The 20,803-nt window shown below is 38.1% G+C and overlaps 1 protein-coding gene across 7 annotated transcripts in view; it reads right to left on the bottom strand.

Annotated features, from left to right (window-relative positions):
* Positions 1-20,803, bottom strand: part of VSNL1 (visinin like 1) — a 92,402-nt gene that overhangs the window by 68,512 nt on the left and 3,087 nt on the right. The window contains exon 1 of one of the 7 annotated variants that reach the window (XM_064650579.1): positions 8,370-8,386. The exons of the other annotated variants lie outside the window; for them this stretch is intronic. The gene's annotated coding sequence lies outside the window, so the exon portion shown is untranslated. Of the gene's footprint in view, positions 1-8,369; positions 8,387-20,803 lie in introns of those variants that run through there. 7 annotated transcript variants of the gene reach the window in all.

Below are 20,803 nucleotides of genomic sequence, written 5' to 3'. Positions count from 1 at the left end.
TCACCTGATATTTTATCTTCCCAATATTCAGCGTTACATAATCACACTGCAGCAATTTATACTCTGATTTAAGTCCAACCATTACCAGTAATCTCAAATCATACACAAACCTTTTCACTTCACTAGTCAACTCCACAAGTCATTTATGAATACATTTCATCTCTTCCCCCTCTATCCATAAATCATAAAAATGTGAAATAACTGTTTTTATGTCTACTATCTTTCACCATATTATGGGTATAGAAGTACTACAAATTACTTAGAAAATTCAAAACTATACAGAAGATGGCTTAAATACATTGTTATCATTAAAGGCTAAAAACCTGACTAAATATTTCAGAGTCTTGTATTTTAACAGCCTAGGAAGAAGTGCCGTGATCATTTAGGACAGAAATAGTACAATTTCACACACAAATTCCTGGTTCATCTCCAATCTTTCTTATTGAGCAAGAGTACAGCTTTGGATAAGGGACCTGGTCTTGATTCAAAGCTTGAAAACAACAGACAATCTACCAGGTTTGTAGTTGGATCAGGCCCTACTTACGCTAAGTGCTGCACTGGTAGAGCTGTTAATTCTCTCTGGTGCGACAACACAGGAGAAAAGTTAAAGGAAATTAGGGCTGCACCTTAGAAATAAGCTAAACAGTGAAATAAAATATAATAATAACAAAAAATCCCCAAGCCCCCTGAACCCAACATCACAAAACAGAGTAATGTTAAAAACTATTGGGTACTTGCCAGGAGTTTGGAACATCTACTAAATCAAATCAGAGGATGTAATATAAGAACTGTTGCCTGCCAGAAGGCAAAGAACTCTTTGAGCTGGTTATACTTGTAGCACTTTTTTTTTTTTCTTTCTTTTTTTTTTTTCCCCCTGAACTACTCCCAAAAGACTCAGTATAAAAAGAACCTGTTACAGAATGCCCTCTGGAAGTGAACAAGACTCCAAATGATGGCCTTCTGGTAGCGATATTTTTCCATCTCCAAGACAAAAGAGAACACAGAACACACGGTATTCAGGATATCTGCTTTTTCATGGTGGAAAAAATCCCTTTATCTTTGCTGATCAGAGCAGCACTGTTACTGAGGCCAACTAAAAAGGGAGGGGAGAGAGTGTATGTCAAGAAACAGACTCAAGAAAAAGGATCAAAAATCTCTTTCCTTACTTATAAAAAATCTGTATTATTTTTTGTGGGAAAACGTGAGTATCACAGAATGGAAAAATGTAGATTTCAAGGCAAGTGGTAAAAGGAGCAAGCTTTACAAAGACATGTAAGTGCTTCTATAGGTCTGGACTACTGGCTACTGTAGATTTGACTAATTGCCTTGTTTCATTTCTCTTCAAGGAAGTCAAGGTGATGTTCAGTATAAATCAAGCATCTCTCTGGCAGCTTGAGTGCTCTTAAGAAATCTCACCAGGTTCCTAAATAGCTATGCGAATCTCATCTCAAGTATTTAGTTGCTGCATTCCCTGCTCAAAATGCAACTTAAACTCTGTCACCTTTACTTTCCAAGCATATGACACCAGTATACAAAGCAGGCCAGACACTGAACTTCATAATGCTGGCCTGTGCATCCATGCCTTGTCCTACATGGTACCACTTCTTAACATTCTGAAGGTCCCAATTTCTCACACACTGCCACTGTGAAACATTCAGGTTGGCATTTGATTCTTCATAAAAATGAAGAACTGTGAGTGCCAAGCTGTGAGCGCACGATAACAGAGTGGGGTATGGAACGTGCCTGAACAGCCCAGTGAAATGACTGGCTACAATGTTGCTGAGAAACAACACCACATATATAGACACACACACAGAAAAAATATAGGCCAAGCTGGTTTTATTATGTAGACATGCTTAGCATTAAGAATGCCTACACAGTATTACCATGGCTCTGCTGTTAGACAGACAAAGGTAACAGCAAATTGATTGTAAATCTCAGGCCCACGTTGTCACTGTTCTTCTTCCTTGTCCAATCTTTTTCTGTACTTTTGGCTCCCTGGCAGCACACTTGCCAAGCCAGTCCCATCACATCTGTACCAGCTCAGCCTGACTTTCTCCAACTTTCCTTCCCTCCTTCCTTCCTTCCTACCTGGTTCTTATTCCCTACCCACTGCCAACTCTCATCACTCTAGTGTTTTATCTGTACTTTGACTTTTCGGTCTTTTCACCAGCAAAAGCAGTGAGAGCAGCAATGTTCACAGCCTGCAATGTGGATGCACAAGGGAAAAAAAACAGAAGCAGGCTTGTTTAAGCTGCAGAGGAGTTCATCTGGGCAACATCTTATCGACATTTAAACAGTCTTGGCATCTTCAGGCACAAAGATAACCACTCCCAAAGAGCGGAGAGTGATGGATGCTCAGGCTGCCAAGAGGGCTGTCAGCATCTCTCAGAGAGGCAGCAGCAGCCCAGTGGCAGGACTCAGCATGTTTAAATGATGCTGCACATCATACAATATTGGAGAGTGTTTTATATTAAAAAACAGGTTGTAAAGTCTAAGTGAATTATGCAGCTTATAATTATGTTGTGTAAAGCGTAAACAACCCAAGGCAGCCATCAAAGAAACACCATGATTTACAGGTGGCAGGTGCAGATGCATGGGGGAAGGCCAGACTAATACAAATGTTTCCCTCACATGTGGGCAAACGTGGGGTTTGAAGACGTATGTGTACTCCTCTGGTACCCAAAATCACCACAGACTGCTCAGAGGAGACAACACTCATGGGGAAAGCCTCAGGTTTCTCAGTAGAGGCTTAAACTGAGGTTGTTTGTTTTTCCCAGAACAAATGCAGCAACAAACCTGACTGTTGCTGCCAGTCTGCCCCTGATAAAAGGATAAAATGAAAATGCAAAAGGCATTGGGGTCAGAGATGTCACTAGCATTTGTACTTTCTCTTTTAAAAACTAGCTATGATTCCCAAGGAAACCTTCTCAGAACATCTAGGAAAAACTTTTTTTAAGGTTAAGAGGAGTATTGAATTTATTCCTCTGCTCTGCTTGCCGTATATATGTTTCCAAAAAAAAAAGAAAAAAAATTTAAAAAAAAAGGAGAAAAAAAATCTTGGACCTGACAGGCATGGGAAAGACCTGAGGAGCTGCAATCTCCCAAACAACCAAACAATTACCATCTTGAAGTTTCCATTAAATTAGTCCTTGCCACCAAATAAAGTCATTTGACAGTCTGCTTATTCTTCACTGATGTCATACTTTCACCCTATTACAGTATCGGTGCTCCAAACTTTCTTAGAAACAATTTTTCTTTAACTTGAAAGGAGCTACACTGATTTACGACTCCAAGAACATGGCCAGAATCCAGAAAACCACCCAACAGCCAGTTTTTAACTTAATCTGTTCCATAAAGAAACTGAATTAAAATGTTTTTATTATTATTAATGATTACAGTAAATAACAAAAATGTCACAATTTTTAAAACTGTCATACAACCAGAAACAACACAAAACTGAGGAACTGTACTATTAATGTCAAACCATTTGAAATTATTGCAAAGAAAACCAGCATCCACAAATCATGCACAGAACAGGGAAGTTATTATAGTCAGTGGCAGGGAACTTGATTAATCCAGGCTAATTCTACCTGGGTGGTAGCCATTAGCAACTGGATATCTAATCTAAACTAGTCATCAAGGCTCCAGTGCTCAACAGAGAGAAACAGGGACCCAATTCACCAAGAAGCAATTCATCCCATAATAAAACTATATATACAAGGTAAGTGGGATTAATTGCTCTCTGGAAATATCTACTCTTGTCTGACTAACAAAAAAGCCTACACAATTAGACTAAACATTTAACTCCTAGACAGCTAGAATAGTATGAAAAAAAAAGTCTACTCCCAGAGCTCAGATGGAGCTGACTCTCCCAGGACAACTGTGCTTCAAGCACATCCAAACTGTGCTTCAAGCACATCCAAACTGTGCTTCAAGCCTCGGCACTACCTGCGTGGTGAAGCCCAGTGAGGAGGCAGTGGACCTTTGCTGAACTTGTGGAACAAAACACCAGCTTGACGTTACAGCAGCCCCTGCAGAGACTCTGCCCAAGAAATTGTCTTTCAACACAGCCAGTTACCAACCTGTTTCAAACAGCAGATTTACTAATGAAAATCACACAGCTTTATGTTCTCTGACTTCTCTGAACATCTCCATATATTCATTCAGCTAACAAGCTTCTTTTGGATGAAAAATGGGGACTACGTTAACTTAATTATTTTTAAAGGTATTTTTGATACTTTGAGAGGTTAGTACCACTGCTGACACTTCCATGGGGAATGGCTTAGTATTAACCGGCTCCAACCCTTAGTAATTAATCTACAGGAAAGAACACAAACATTTTTACAGTATTGTATTTCTATAATTCTATAAACTAGTTTTGTATACGTGTATCAGTAAAAGTTAACTTTAGAAAATAGCATCTATCTGGTGGTACACAAAGAACTGGTTATAACATCTCTACTGCGTCTACAATGCTTAGTTTGAAGCACCCAGAGATAGGTAGGTATCCTTAAAGTCTTACTTCTCCAAACAGCACAGGTCATTTTGACATTTTTTAAGAGGACTAATTTACCAGGCATCTAAGCACAGTGTAAATTAATTAAATAGGTTGAAGCAAATCCAGTCACAGCCAAGGGTCCCATGTTACTCTCTTTACTTCAGGTCTCATTATATGTTTCTCTAGATTCTTGTTTTTCTTAAAGAATTGTCCTCTGAATATAGAACTGGCATGCAATCATTTCTAACTTCAGCCATACTTAAGCTTCTTTGATTTGCTTTCAACCATGACATATACTCACTTTGTCCTTGCTTTTGTTCTCTAAAGCAGTTTATAAAACTTGAAAAAAGGACTGCTTTGTATAATATGGAAAATAACTGTGCTGTAAGGAACAATACCAAGGCTGAAAAGCCTAAAATTAGACCTGTAAGCTTTGCTTTCATTGGCAGTGATGTGTGAACATTCATATTGTCCCAATCCCACATTCTACCTCTTCTACTCTTGCTAAACACACTACTTTCTGAAAAACACTGAAGTTTAAAATTAGCAAACATGTACAATTCAAGGGTATACTGACCTTGGTGATGGGGCTATTTGGATCACCTTTAAAAGTGAATTACAAGATCAGCTATTTTCAAAAGAAACGAAGAAAAGGCATTTGCAGAACAAAAAGTTGAATGTCTCTGAAACAGTGCCTGGAATAATCTTGTAATTTCTAGGTCGCTCTTTTTTTTCCCTCCTAAGAAAACTCAAATGCAAATCTAGCAGCTGTATTTTTCTACTCTGAAAGCAAGCTAGTGAGGAGATATGCAGTGTATAAAGTCACTGGTGCTGGGCAACATGGGACCAACAGGGATAATTTAGTCATAACAGGTTAGCATCTATGATGTACCCATTCCCTTCTCAGCTATACTCATTCTGTTCCTACTGCAGTCAACAGGGGGAATAAATAAGAGCAAAATGTATTCAAAAGGTCAAACTTCACGGATTTTCAACTGAAGAAAGACAGAGAGGCTAAAGTGAAACTAATGCTTGCTACTGCCTTAAAGATAATTCAAGCAGTTGCTAGTGTAGTGTTTATTTTGAGTGTCTCCTCATGGAATTTCAGGATAAAATATGAGATTGGCAGTGAGCCTGAAGGGGGTGTAGTCAGAGCAGTCCAATTTCAACAGACTATCAAGATGAACTGTTGGGAGTTATTTTACAGGTTTATGGCTATAGCTCACTCTGAAGCACAGTGTTATTAATATTTGTAGTGCACTATGATATAAATAGCAATACTACATCCACCACCTAGAGACCTGAAGTATGCTCTGACAGAGCACTTTTTAGATAACCAAATACCATTAAATGCACCACAAATGCCATACTTGAGATAGGATATTAGATACAGATGTAATGCAACAGTTATTTACCCATCAAAAATGCTGATGTGGACCTGTAATGCAGCACACTGACATTAGCAGCCTCAGACACTAAGTCAGGGGTGATTTTCTGTCAGAAAACAGAACTAATTCTAGCACTGTTACAGCTAACAAGGAGCCAAATAGTTTCCTGGGAGTTAGGACCAGGAAAAGCCTAGATAAAACTGGTCCTGAACTCTATTCATTGTTTCCCACTGGAAAATCTGTGGCCATAAAAAGTAACGTTTTCAAAGTAAGACAAAGAGCAGCTGGAGAATACTATTTATTTCATCACACTGATCTTGTCAGTATTTCCTAATGTTTCCTACACCCTGGAAATAGCGTAGGTTGTCCTTCAAGCTTCACTTACCAAGCAGCAAACTCCACGGGTCACATGGTGGCATTTCAGACAATGTTGAGCTTTTGGAAAAAGAACTGAGGCTGATTGCACCACTGAGACAAAATGGAAATGTGAACCACTAATTGGCTCATGAGAGGGTTGTCATGGCATGGAAACCCTGGGAAAGGTAAATACACCTTTCTCTGGATCAGGAAGTTTTGTCCTAGTTCCAACCTCAGGATGAGGTAATTTCTTCCTGGGACAGCCCTTCTTTTGTGCCTAATAAAGCCAGGTAATTGCCTCCTGGATTTTGTGGGTAAGAACATGATGTGCAGTAACACCATTTATGGAGCTGTGGTTTCAGTCTCAGGCTCAGCTTTCTATTCCTACATATAGAGAACTGCTTTTACTGCCTTGGTAACTGGTATTTTTCAAGTTTCTGTAATTCTTTCAAACACTTGTAATGATTCAATCATTACGAACATGTCAATACTTGAATAATAGTTCAAATTAAAATTGGCAGTGGATATAACTACAAAAGGTATTCCTGAGAATTTCAAGGTGATAACATTCTCATTCCTTTTTTATTCTTCAGGAAAGTATCTTATTCATACAGTTATGTTTCCAATGAATTCCCTACACTTAGAGTATTTATACACAGAAATGTTTTGGAATAGCTTTTCTCAAAAAACATCAAGTAGTATTCCGCTTTGCTATTCATTTTGTTACAAAAATGTGAGCTCTCATTTTACATAGAATCACAGAATTTGGGTTGGAAGGGACCTTACAGATCATCCGGTTCCAACTCCCCTGCCATGGGCAGGGACACCTTCCACTAGACCAGGTTGTTCAAAGCCCTATCCAAACTTAAAACTTCCTGGTATGTGGCATCCACAACTTCTCTGGGCAATCCATTACAGTGTCTCACCATGTTCAGAGTGAAAAATTTCTTCCTAACATGTAGTCTAAGCCTGTCTTCTTTCAGTTTAAAGCCAGTACCCCTTGTCCTATCACTCCATGCCCTCCTAAAAACTCCCTTTTTGATACTGGAAGACTGCTATAAGGTCTCCCTAGAGCCTTACACATACTAGGTGTAAGATCCATGGACCTATATACTAACAGAAATACATTTAAGATTATTTATTAATTATGATAATGGATAATCAATAGTAGACTTTCTTACTGTGAGAGCGGTGAAGCACTGAAACAAGTTTCCCAGAGGAGCTGTGGATGCCCCACCCTTAGAGGAGTTCAAGACCAGGCCAGATGGGGCTTTGGGTAACATGGTCCAGTGGAAAGGTCCATTCCAACCCAAATGATTCTATGATTTTATTGTAAGTGCACTGGAAGGAGATTTATCACATAAAAAATCAAAACTGTTAAAGATTCTACAGTGAGCTGTAGAATCCTTTTTAAAATATTTAAATTAAATTAAATTAAATTTACTTTAAAAGAATTCCCACAGATCTCTAAATCCCCACACAGGCACACTTGTGCTGAATAGTTTATAAAATTTATATACTCCATACTATACCATATGGAGGTTCTACACAGAGGCAGGAGGTAGATTTGCAAATTCCTTCATGAATAATGTAGCTAAATGTCAGTTAGGCTCTCCAGGAGACAACTTACAGAGTAGAAGTAATGGCACAATATCCTGAGTCTGTGTCAACCAGACAAGTAAGAAACTTTTCCTCCAAGGTTCACACAGACCTCAGGGAAATGCAAGGTTAAACTTGTGACCTGGGCATAACTCGTGTGGGATGTTTGTTTCCTAGGAAAAAATGGGTTATCATTCAAGCTGTCTGTGCTGTCTTCAGGTTTTTATTCTCTTGGAGTATCTTCATGGTAGGTGCCAGTTGTCACTAAACTGCTGGTTGCTGAGGTGAGTTGTGCACTGGGCTCCCGAACTGCCCCAGCTCCTGGCTTGTCCCTGGGATGGCTCTTCCCAAAGCCCAAGGCAGACCCTGATGCTAGCTGGGTGTGCCCACACCAGATGCAGAAGCAGGACCTCAGCACCATCCTCTGTGCTTCACTTCACACCACCCATTCCCCAGCCAAGGAAATATTTATTTCAGTCCAAAGCAGTCTGACATAACACCACAGAAGCACAAAAGATTATTACCTGACACAAAACCAGAAGAAATCATCTGATAAACTTCAGAGAAAAAACTGACAGGTTGAGTAAGCTTCATGCTAGTGAATATATTCCTCTCATATTCTTCTTTTTGAGCAGCTTCTTCATCTGCTCGCCCAGGAAGGGCTGCTTGCTGCTTCTCGCCAGCCATATTCTGCCTTTCCACTACTTGTGTCTTGTTTTCATTTTGGCTGAGTTGAAGACAGATATGGAGAAATCCTTGCAGGAGTGGCAGAGCGCAGGGAGCTGCCTGGGAAGGGAGGCAGGATGATCGTGTCCTCCCTGCTTGTTCATCTGTTCCCCTGGGAACAAGTTATACTGCAGTGGCACATTAAGGCATTTGCTGACAGAAAAAATAAGTGAAGTATCAAGTGACTGAGCCCTTTCAGCTAGCCATGGGATGCAGGGCTGTTCCATCCAAAACAAAGTCCCACTACAGCTAAAGCCTACCTTTAAATTTTTCATTTAGAGGGATAAAAAGTCCCATTGAACAGTCTGAAGCTACAAAAGCGGAATAAAATTGGCAAGTTCTTTTGTTTAAAAGCAACCAGACTCTTGACGTTCTACTTTTAGAATACACACCTAATCTGGAAAGTTTGCTGTAAGATCTCTTGAGTCTTGGTGTGCTAAAAAAAAATTGTGCAACCAGTTCTTACATATGACAGATTTTCTTCTTTTGTCTTCCACAACGTGGACTTGGCTGACAGCACTTAATAACAACTTAATGGAGCCGGAATTGACTTATATCCAGAGTGACTGGTGCAACTGACTCCACTTTTGAATATTTTGCCATAATAATAAATGTGAAGTAATGATCAGCTTGCATCATTGGCCAAAGAAATAACAGATTTTTCAAAGGAAAAACACGGAGCACACAACTTCTGGACCATTCCACATAAAATACATACTTTTTGTTTTCTTCTGCTCTAGCACTTTAAAAAACCCTACTTTTACCAGGTCTTGGTCTTTATATTGTCACACCCATTCCCCTCTGAAACAAGCAAGAACAGATAACAGCCACTCCTGCCAACTCTTACTGCAGTGACAAATCTCAGGTACAACCCAGAGATTAGCAGAATGCTAATGAACTGGTTATGCCTGTTCACTGCATTGTACTGAGAAATCTTCACACTTCTGTTCATTCACAGTCAAAACAATTTCCAGGTAATGCTTCATATGTCCAAGGGGTAAAGCTACAAAGCCGGTCTAAAGTGGAATTTGGCTGTACATCAGTGGAGAGCTCTACCATTCACCTGTATGGTACAAAGCACACAGGTCAGTCTCACGCCTCTTTTTAAAGGATAACTTCAAATCCAAATGAAAAACTGGTCTGACCTTAATTTTTCATAGTACTTTGACAACTCTGTGAGGATGGGTAATGAGTATGCTGACACCTGCATTTTATTATGCAAAAGCCTAAGAAGGAAAAATATGTCAAGGACTATGGCTAAACTAATAATTAAAACTGATGCAAGAATTGTATGTAAATGCAATATAATGATCCAATTAATCCAATGTAATTAAAACCCAGAGATAACGGAGACATGCGCCTCCTCACTATATACGTAAAGAGACCAATCCATGCTCTGCAGCCCACTCCTCATCAGCTTTAGTCCAAGTGGACCATCATTATCACAACACCACCTGACAGATCTCAGCAGCAAAACCTGAGAGACATATAAATACCTGATTATTTTCACTTTATAAATATTCCAAAACTAGACTGGTGGTGATACTAATGACTTAAATTTAAGCTATACAATAACTATTACTTTTAGTTCATTAATAATTTTGTTTAATTTTTAGTTCACCAACTACACACAAGCACTGCTTCTGTAAGAATTTATCAGATTAGCCAATATTACTAAACTGCACTGTTTAGCTTCCTACCAAGTACCTTAAAGAGCCAAGAAGAAAGACGAGCCGAAGGAAGAAGTCACAGTCAGACAATGATAACAACTCTGCACTGGTCCCATTGCATCATGGGAGGATGACTACACAGTGATTTTAATCTGACATAATCCAGTTCTGCTGCCAAAAAAGGTTATACTCTCCAAAGAATCATATTCATTAACGGAAATAACTCCTTGCCTAATGCCTTGTGTATATCCTAGGATTTGTATGGCCACGTGCAAGGCAAGGTAAGAAAAAAACTGTCATGCCACTCCACCCAGAAAAGAAAGTAAGAGTCATTTGTGTGACCTAAACCATAAAGAAATAGGGAAGGGTAATAGGAAAGTGAGGGAACAGGGAAAGCTTCCCTTTCCAGCAGATATGACCACAGAGCCCTGCCAGGAAAAGTCAGGTTGGGCTGGATGGAGAGCTCAGCTCGAGTTGGTGCCAACGTTCATCTTCCCGCTGTCAGGAATGTAGATCATCTGGTGCTGGGGTAATCAGACATCATGTTTCACTCGATACAGACCAGTGTCATACAAAAAGTCCAATGGGACACTGCCTACATCCAAATTTCTAGGTCTGCATCTTCATTCTTTTAAAACCCCGGATGAAGTCACTTCACCAGCAGTTCTGATAGTATTTGTCTCACTGACAGATGCAGAAGACAATCATCAGTCAGTGATACCCAAATTGCATGAGCAACTCTTCTGAGGAACAGATTGGTCTTTACTGATGTACAGGACCAAAATACTTGTAGCTTAGAGGGGAAAAATTTACACAATTGCCAAACGTTTTTCTACCTTGACTTGTAACAACCAAAAAATTTTCAAAGTTTTGTCCAGCCTCTTTCAATTTATGTAAACTGAGCTCCTCCCATTACAGGACCTTCATTATAGAATCATAGAATCATAGAATCGATTGGGTTGGAAAAGACCTCCGAGATCACCGAGTCCAACCCTTGGTCCAAATCCAGTCCATTTACTAGATCATGGCACTCAGTGCCACGTCCAATCTGCGTTTAAAAATCTCCAGGGATGGTGAATCCACCACCTCTCTGGGCAGCCCATTCCAATGCCTGATTATAGCACTGTGATCAAGCACATATATAACACAGGGTCTACAATTCACTGTGAGAATCAGAGTTTTGGATTCCATCCTCTGCTTTGCCATTAATTGTCTAAAAGCTCCTGGACAAGGTATGTTTCTGTCTTCTGCATGATCATGTAATACAATGTGAATGAAATCATGTTAAATTCTATAAATTTGCCAACGCTGTAGTTGTTATATCCCATTCAAAACTGACATCAGCAGTGAAAAAGTACTTGGCATATCTGTATTTAATACAAATGCAAAACAACAAGCAACTTGTCACATAAATTCTTCAAAATCAGGGCTCCAAACAGATTTTTACTTCAGAAAAGTAGGATTTTTAAAAGCAGCTGTTCAGTCATAAGATAAATGAATCATATGATGAGAGAACATATAAAGTCTTATGCAAATACTTCAAATTTTATTTTTCAGTCCTTCTCCTCACTTAGTTTCATGTAGCAAATGCCTCTAGATGAGCAAATTCCCCTGCACCCACACAGAGCTCACTGCCAGAGAGAGCCTGCACTGGGGGTGTTTCTCTGGTCATTTTTAGGACTTACTTGTATGTGACTTCAAACCATCTCCATTCTCCTTCCTCTTCTCCAACAGCAACATCTATCACCCATCTGACACACAACATAAGAAAAGTCATCACAGTGATAATAGTTATTGGCATCTCAGTAAGGCTCCCCCTGAGCACATAACTCAAATGCTTCTGCCCTAGCACAGTTCTGATACATCTTGTCTATCATTATATCCAAAGAGGCAGTTCAGAGAAAAGTGGCAACAATCCACTGGATTCATCACTAAATTGGATGTTTACTGCAAATTCAAACTTTCCCTTCAAAGTTTTCTCACAACAGCTAAAAACTCATGAGAAGTGGTGAATCTGCTAGTAATTCTCACATTAATCACCCTTTTTGTGAGAGACTGTCCACTACTCAGTCTTTCCTAGATGTTGACATCTTTGCCTTCTGCTAACTTCAAATGTTATCCTACTCTTTTTCCTCACTCCCCCCTTCCTTCTTGATTCATTTAGAATGAATCTTCCTAGCACTGAAATCCTCACAGATCTCATCCTGCCTACATCTCTGACATGATTCATGATCACAACTCCTTTTCCCCGAGTCTCATCTCCTTAAGGCTATGAGCTTGCTGAACACTTACACCTACATTTCTAGTCAACTCAGTGTGTTCAAAGCAACAGATTTCCCCATGTATTTAAATCTAATCAGTCACAGAAGTGTTTTCATGGTTCAGTATGTACTTTGCACCATGCAAATCCACTCCCTGATCCAATTTTTTGTCCAGCAGGGATCAGATCAGCACACAGAATGAGTCCTTACACGTGTATGGCCTTGGACTTTGGCCCAGCTACTTCAGGATAGGACTGATTCAGAAATCTCCACATTTAACTCTATGGGAATTTTTAATAATGAAGCACCATCAAGCCATCCTTCCATGTGTTCCTAAAGATTTTCCAAGGTCAGTACTTGTAAATGATGCTGCTAATGCCCACTGATGGCATACACTTTTTCTCACTGTACAACCACATCTAACTCACTTTTACTGTAATTTGAATTTTTGAAGTATGGCAAGTTAGCATAGCATAGTTGAGATGGTGACTTTGTCCCTATAACTTGTGTGAATTTGCTACCTTTGTGGGTTTTTTTTGTTTATTCTCACAGATTCAATGTTTATAGAAGAGCACCTCATTAGTCAAGTGTCCAGAGTGACACCACAAACTTTATTCATGCAGAACAAACAAAAAAAAATTAATTTCTGCAGAATTCTTGAAGGTATTTTCAAAGGAAAACAGAAGTACAAGGCTGACATGGCTACGAGCTGCTGTGTAGGTCTTACTAGAATTGGGAATCTCCTAAATTACTGAGTGAAAAATGCAGCATTGCAGAAATAAGGGGATATGTTAGTTGTCTCACACAGCTTTGGATGTTGAAGCCCTTCTGAATATATCAATGCTGTCAACAGTAAATAGTTGGGTTTCCTGGGCAATACTGAGAATTACAGTCTCCAGCTATCTCAGTTACATATAACACCAGAACAACCTTGAACGCTTCGTGAACTCTTTCTTTTATCTGGAGATGGGCTGACATTGATATATTGTTATTGGTCATCACTAATACACTCCTGTTAGCAACAGGGAGATGCAAGCAGCTGAAATGAGTCACATATTGCAAGACCTTGCAATTTATATGGAAGAAAGTGCAATTTTAAAAATATCTCTGTCTCCTCAGCCGTCTGTGCAATGCAAGACACCCACTAAAACTCAAGTCATAGTCAGACAAAGTTAATTTTCATATATTTGAAGCACATGAAGCTACAGCATTAATTTTTTTATTTTTAATTAACTAGCTGTATTTCACCAACATTAAATCAGCAATACAAAGTAATGATAGGACTGTTTGATGCTGAAATAAAAATTACTCTATTATTTGATATTTACCATGGATTTCTCATGCAACAATTCAGAACCTTGTTATACTGTTTTCATTTATTTATAGTTGCACATTATAAAAAAATCTATATGCAATTACAAATACTTGAAGCAGGTAATAATGTAAAATAATGTCTCCCACAAATAATAGCAAATAGGTAGCAAACAGTTCTCTAGCTCATTCTCCTGTAAAGAAAGCAAATTGCTTCGTTTGTAGAACTTGCATTAATAGGTTTTGTTAAGGTAATTGCAACGTAGATGTTACGGCATTAGGTGATAAGAACATACCAACAGAAGAACATTTTATAACAGTATGTAGACATAAAAAGCATAGAGTATGTTATGCTTAATTGTTGTAACATCTTCAGTCCCCTGTGTTGAATCTTCACACCCCAACATTCCACAACCCAGAAAGAAAAAAAAATATATATAAACAGGCTGTGTTTCTACCATGCAGATTTACGAGAACATCTTGGGCCTTGCACTACAATACAGAATTAAGGCACCGAAGAGAGCGATTCCACAGACAAAGCAGACAGACACACAGAAAGAACACAGCTGTATTCAACATCTGTTCACATTGTACTGTGATTGCCTACAGACCTCTCTTTGAAAATACCAGACACCTGGTATATATCTAGATATATCTGGATACAAATCCAGCTGTTTAGGACATATTTTAGGGTGTATCTACACTACAGCCCAACAGCTGGAGAAGAGTGTGCCTCAGCCAGCTTCAAACTCACTGGCTTCAACACTGCAAACAGTCCCACCAGGGCCAAGCAGAACGTGGTGTAACCTGCTCAAGGGCAGGATGAAGACCTGATGATATCAGCCATGCTAAGAACTGCACTGCTGTGTCTGGCTTGCTGCAGGTACATCATATATTGGGTTTAGAGCTAGTCTGATTATGTCAACATACTTCTTTCACAACCTAGTGACTGCAGTATGAATGTATCCTAATTAGCTTTGCAGGAGACAAACTCAGTCGCTGCTATGGATTGGTTCAAAGTCACTCCATGAAATCCCTGAACTTGCACTTTATCTTTCTGCACAGGTTGTAGGTATATCTTACATGTTGTTACAATTTTAATAAAAACATTTACCCTTATAGCACAGTACATACAGCTGCACTTTCTAGAACATATAAAAAGGCCAGATCTCATTTGATAAAGCTCACAGTTTAAAAAGCAAACACAAAACCACAGTTAAAATGCAAGACGAAGGAGGCATCCACCATGGTGAAACAAGCACAGCCAGGTATTGTCAAGGAGAGGGAGACTCTTAGGCAACAGGAGACCTATGGAGAATAATCAAAGACGACAGGAAGCAGAGCCAGAGAGAGAGGAAAAAAGGGATGAGTAAAAGCTAAGAATGACATAAGACATGAGGCAGAGTTAGTACGTGCTGATACTTCAGGATTACATTCTCATATAACAGAGTGAGAAGCCTGATTGAGTAATGTTCACCTCTCAAACCACATAGAAACAAGTATTACTTACTGATCTGTGTTCCAGTAGCACCTCTTTGTGGTAGACACTTTAGAAAAACATAAAAGCATCATAACCCCTTCCAACCCTCCTATCTTCCCAAACAGGAATTAAAATAAACAGCCACTGAACTAAAGAGCTGAGCACTCACTCAGTATGGGGGGCAACTCTTGTAAACAAAACTTGTTAATGAAGAATGATAAAGGCTATTTTGTGATCTTCTTACCATACCTGAGGAGAAAATGGATCCTTAGAAGCTACTTCTCTTAAACACTTTGGCATTTCACCTAACAATACAGCTGTATTGTTAGAATTTCACTCACAGAAGGAGGCAAGTGTATTTTATATACTTTTATGTGTATGGGAAAGACAGTTTGTGATTATTTGACTCTTTATGTAAGGATACATAATATAAAAGTTTTAACAAGGTAAAACACTCTGACTTCAAGGCCAAAAAGCATGCCAATCTTCTAAATTTTCCCATTCTACATGGATGCCAAGGACCAGATTTCAAGTCCACTGGAGCACACTGTAGAGCATTCTTTAACCTTACAATGTGGTTGATGTGACCTATCCAAGTAAGATGCAAAAAAACCCAAAAACCCCAGGTGAAAAACACAGGTCATACTTTGTTAGACATTTGAAGATACAGTCTGGTTTCCCAAAATTGCCAGTATAATCAGATGCATCAAACTAAAATTCCTCTTCAGGCTATCATCCTTTCAAACTGAATGCTTTCTATGCCATTCAAAACAGGCATTTCAAGACCATTCCTTAATGTTGGTACACCTTTGTATCATCTGAAAAGAATGTATATTTAAAAGGAAAAATGGCTGCTTAAAAAAATACAGTATATATTCTGTTGTAATGAAAGAACATCGGGTATGTTGATAAATTGACTGGATATGTGCTATACAATAACAATATTTGCACAAATAACTTTTTGCATCATTATTCATTATATAAGCTGATTTTACTTTCAGTGCTAAGATCTTGTAAAAATGTTCACTTTCACTAACCTGCAAATCAATTTTTTCTCTACATATACCAACTTCTACTAAAAAATAAAAGCATTTTAATTCTAACTAATAATATCTCAAATTTCATTCTCTAAGGGTCTTCAATTACTTTGTACTTCTAAATATAGCAGATAACAGCACAGAGAAATATGCTGTATTGTAAGAGCCTTTATAAACAAGATTTTCTAATTTTAGAAGACTCCATTCTGAATAAAGTCTAATTAAACCACATATTCTCTCCAATGCAGTCCACAAAAAGGATAATATTCAGCTCCACTTGCTGCTATTTGATTCCATCTTACAGTGAATGATTTAATATCTGCTTTTGAGTAAAAATGTTCTCTATGAAGTGGAACACTAATCTTTCATTAAAAAAAATAAATTCCAGTAACATACTGCCTTTGTGAAATTATTTTTATATATTCAAATCAAATCATAGGTACTTTACACACACTTGGCTCAACAGCTGACCTATTTAAGATTAATATTCTTTCAACTACTTTGGGGATTGATTGGTTCAAGAACTCTTAATGAAGACCAGAACCAAGACATGAGGCATATGTTTTAACACTAAGGATAATTAATTACTGAAAAAGCTTAGAGAGAACCGAGATAAATTTTCCATTTCCTATAGTCTTTAAATCAAGACAGATTTAAAAAAAAAAATGCGTTTCATGAATAGGAGTCTGGATAGAGGAGTCGCCAAGGCAAATGCTATGGACTCTGCTAGACATACTTAAAATGTTCACTATTCTCCCTTGGAGAGTTAAACATTTATGAATCTAAAAGCTTTCTTCCCCAGAATACAACTTCCTATTTAGCTACAAGTTAAAACTAATTAAAACTAATTTTCATCATAAGATTTAGAGCCTTATATTTATTAGTCTAAAAGCTCTGTAAATTACTGTCACAGCTTTCTTCCTGAGTATACATTTCAACTTGTATACATTTCAACTTGTACAGTCAAAGTTTGAACAACCAAGGTAATCTCATCAGTTTTTATTATACTGGTTGATTCAACTCACTGGGAGTTAAAATTATACTATATTTTTATACTTAACTATGGTATGAAAATACCTTGATAGGATCACGAAAAAAAAATTCAACGCCACTTATAAATCTTATGATTATGGGTCTTAGTTTTTACATATTTTCATAAATGAACTTTGAGAAAATCTAAATTAGTGAACAAGAAATAGATTAAATGATTCTTTCTGGTATTTAGTAGTGTTGAATAAAAACAATTATGCTTTTCTGAAATCATTGATTATTTAAAATTAAATCTGCTTTAAGCCAAAAGTGATTAAAGGTTCATTTTAACTAAAAATTTTAGTATCTCATATATATATAATAGTGTAAAAGGTATAAAAATCACCACTACAGCTTGTTTTTTTCCTGCACATCAGTTCAGTCTCTTGTAATGCTGATTATGTAGATAATCTTCCTCAAATGGCTTTGTGATGATAAAATGATTCTAAAATTCTTTATCTTCCTAGTAGGAAATTATTTTATTATAATTATCTTAAAAGATACACTTGGTCACCTCAACTTATCACTTCCCATTACTTCAAAATTCATATGTTGTTGACAAACTCAAGAATGTAGCAATCTCTTGCTTTTTCAAAACAGTGAAATTGGGATGCACTCTTAAATTCTAACAGTCTGGGATTGAAAATGTGAGTCCATAGGGTTTATTTCAGGGAAAAAATATCTTAAATAATATCTGTAATGCTTATTCCTTTGTCTTTGATATCATAATTTTAGAATACATCATGCTTAGATGCAGTTGTCCTTTCACTCCCAATGAGCACTGCTTATTTCAATTAGCTGTGGTTTTACAAGTTATTTTACAAAGCATATTCTGCTCCTTAAACTCCTCAAGAGAATAATCACAAAGAAAAACAGCTTGATATTTGTATAAACACATCAGTGAAATTGACTGTCAAGTGATTTTTATCTTTTCCTCTCCTTCAACTGCCTCCTTGAAACTACTTACTTTTTACAACTTAAAGCTATGAGACCATCTCTAATAATCTGTCTTAATTTCCTACATGTGTATTACTGTCCTTTGAGTCACATTCACATCCAAATGTGGAAAAGCTCTTGAAAGGAGAGATCCTGTGGAAAACATCCACATAGCTTAAAAAAAAAAAATTGAAAACAATACATATGTATTCTTAGCAATTCATAACTTAAAAAGTAATATGGATTTGTAGCACTACCCCAAGATTTTGTATTCCATGAAAAAGTATCCTTTCTATCATCTGCTTCGTTATCTTTGAAAAGGTTTATAGCTATTACTCTCAGAACAATAGTATAAAATTCAAAAGATAAGATTCTCTCTTTCTATGAAAAAAGACAAGGATTGGAGCTGAGGTAAGAAAGAGCCGCCCTGCGATGGGAGCCCATCTGGATCCTTACATCTCACAGCACTGCATACGCTCAGAGCCTCCCCTATTCGTGCCGAATTCCTGTACCACACAACACTTTCAGCGGTGTCATGTAGGGAAGTTGTAGAGTAACTCAGGGTCTTCCCCAATAAAGAAACAAACAGTGAAGAGGATAATTGGTGAGGAGGAAAGTGATCTAAAGATGCAATGAAAGCACAGAGAAAGAAGAAACAAAATTACGCTTCAGAAGAAGAAAGAAAAAGGCCGAGGATTGTAGAGAATGGCAAAAGGTATGCAAATGCAGGTAATGGGGACCCACAAGAAAATGGGGACAGATGAAATGGTCTAGGTTCATTAGAGTGAAGTCTGAGTCAGAATTAGGCATGAGGAATAATGCAGGAAGATCACACAGTTGCTTTTCTCTACTAAAGACAAAATTAAAGCAAAGCGCAAAATCCACGGGCAATCAAAACCACTTGGAGACAAGCTTCTTTATAGACTACTTTAACGACAAAGGGTTTTTAGCCCCAATCCACAGTGGTAAAACAATATGTATTAAAAACAAAAGGATGATGATCAGTGTTGACAATATTTAACATCACAGACGAGAAGCGCAGTTGCTCAGGGTAAGTGCTATGTGCTTCAATTCCAAGTACTTAAAGAACAAATTTATCTACCATATTTTAATTTTCCTAACTCTGATTTTAATTAGCGTACATTGCTGTTTGATTCACAATTAGAGGATGAACCAGCACTATTTGACCAATTGACATAAAATTCTGAAAATCCAAGGGAATCTGCAAAACTAACATCTGAGCGTGAGGCACAGATATAATACAAAAAAAACTTAGGAATGCATAATGAAGGCATAACATTAGAATTCCAAAACTGAAAAACAGAACCAGAACAACAGCATGAAATGTAAACAATTTTGGAATCATCTACAACAAAGTTCATCACACTCATGTGTTAAAAGGAATCTCTATTCTTAGATTTAGATCCCTCCTACAGCTATATTGAGCGTATAGATGGAAAGAAAAGTCAAGAGGCCTCTACTACCCCAACACGCTGAAAAGAGCAGAAATGGAGACACAGCAGCACGGTGCTGCAGCCCTCGAGCAGGACTGTGCTGCAGGCACACCAGGACCTCCCATGCCCCAGACAGGCTGCAGTCAGCAGGATGTCACACCCTGGGACACATGCAATGTCTTTTCCAAACAGTACCAAAGCCAGATTCATTTCACTGCTTCCATCCTACTCAGCCAGCCTGATTCCTTCTCTCTGCTCTGCCCTACCCTCACCCCCCACATCCTGGTTAGACTTCACCTTATCATTCTCAGCAGAGCATAATTTTCCTTCTGGCTGGTGCTGTGGTGTGGGACCCACAGCAGTGGAGACATCTTTGGCTTTGCTCTGTGGTTGTGAGTTACATAACACTGTGATACTCCCAAGTAGATGTCGCTTGACAGAACAGCTGATGTGCTGGCAATAGCTGGACGTTCCAGAACAAGAACCATGTTGAAAAATCAGTGGTGCAATTCTGTGTGCAGACATACCTCTGTATGGGGCAAAACTGGGCAACGAGAAAACTGATTAAGTATTGCAGCTCTGTGTCATAAAAGTTTGTGGATAAATAACGAGATAAGGATTCAGTCCTTAATGAAAAGGCAGGAATAATACATAACGAAGATGAAGAACATGTTTCCTTAGTTTTCCTTGACATCAACATTAGCCCAGACTACTTCTTGCTTTGTTAGAATGGAGCAAAACGTAATTAAAGTTTTAATTAGAATTGATCGCAGTCCACAAATGTGAAATGTATTGTGCTGTTCGAACAGCGTACTGGAAGATCTCTCAAGTAAACTGATGTTCTTGAATGAACTATGTTCTTCAAAAAGGAAAGGCATTCTGTCAAGCAATAGGGTAGTAGTGAAAACTAATGACTCTGAAAATGTGTCACAGAAACAAATCTAGTAAGCATGTGTTCTGAAAGGGCCAGTGATTATGTATTTTACAAAGACTGAGCTTCCTCACACTTATTTTTCTCTGTGATTAATCTGTTCCATATCATATTCCAGTTATA

The sequence above is a fragment of the Pseudopipra pipra genome, chromosome 3, assembly GCF_036250125.1.
Source record: "Pseudopipra pipra isolate bDixPip1 chromosome 3, bDixPip1.hap1, whole genome shotgun sequence".
Lineage (NCBI taxonomy): Eukaryota > Metazoa > Chordata > Aves > Passeriformes > Pipridae > Pseudopipra > Pseudopipra pipra.
The sequence above is the reverse complement of the archived record's forward strand: the minus strand, read 5'-3'. Positions and strand labels throughout refer to the sequence as shown.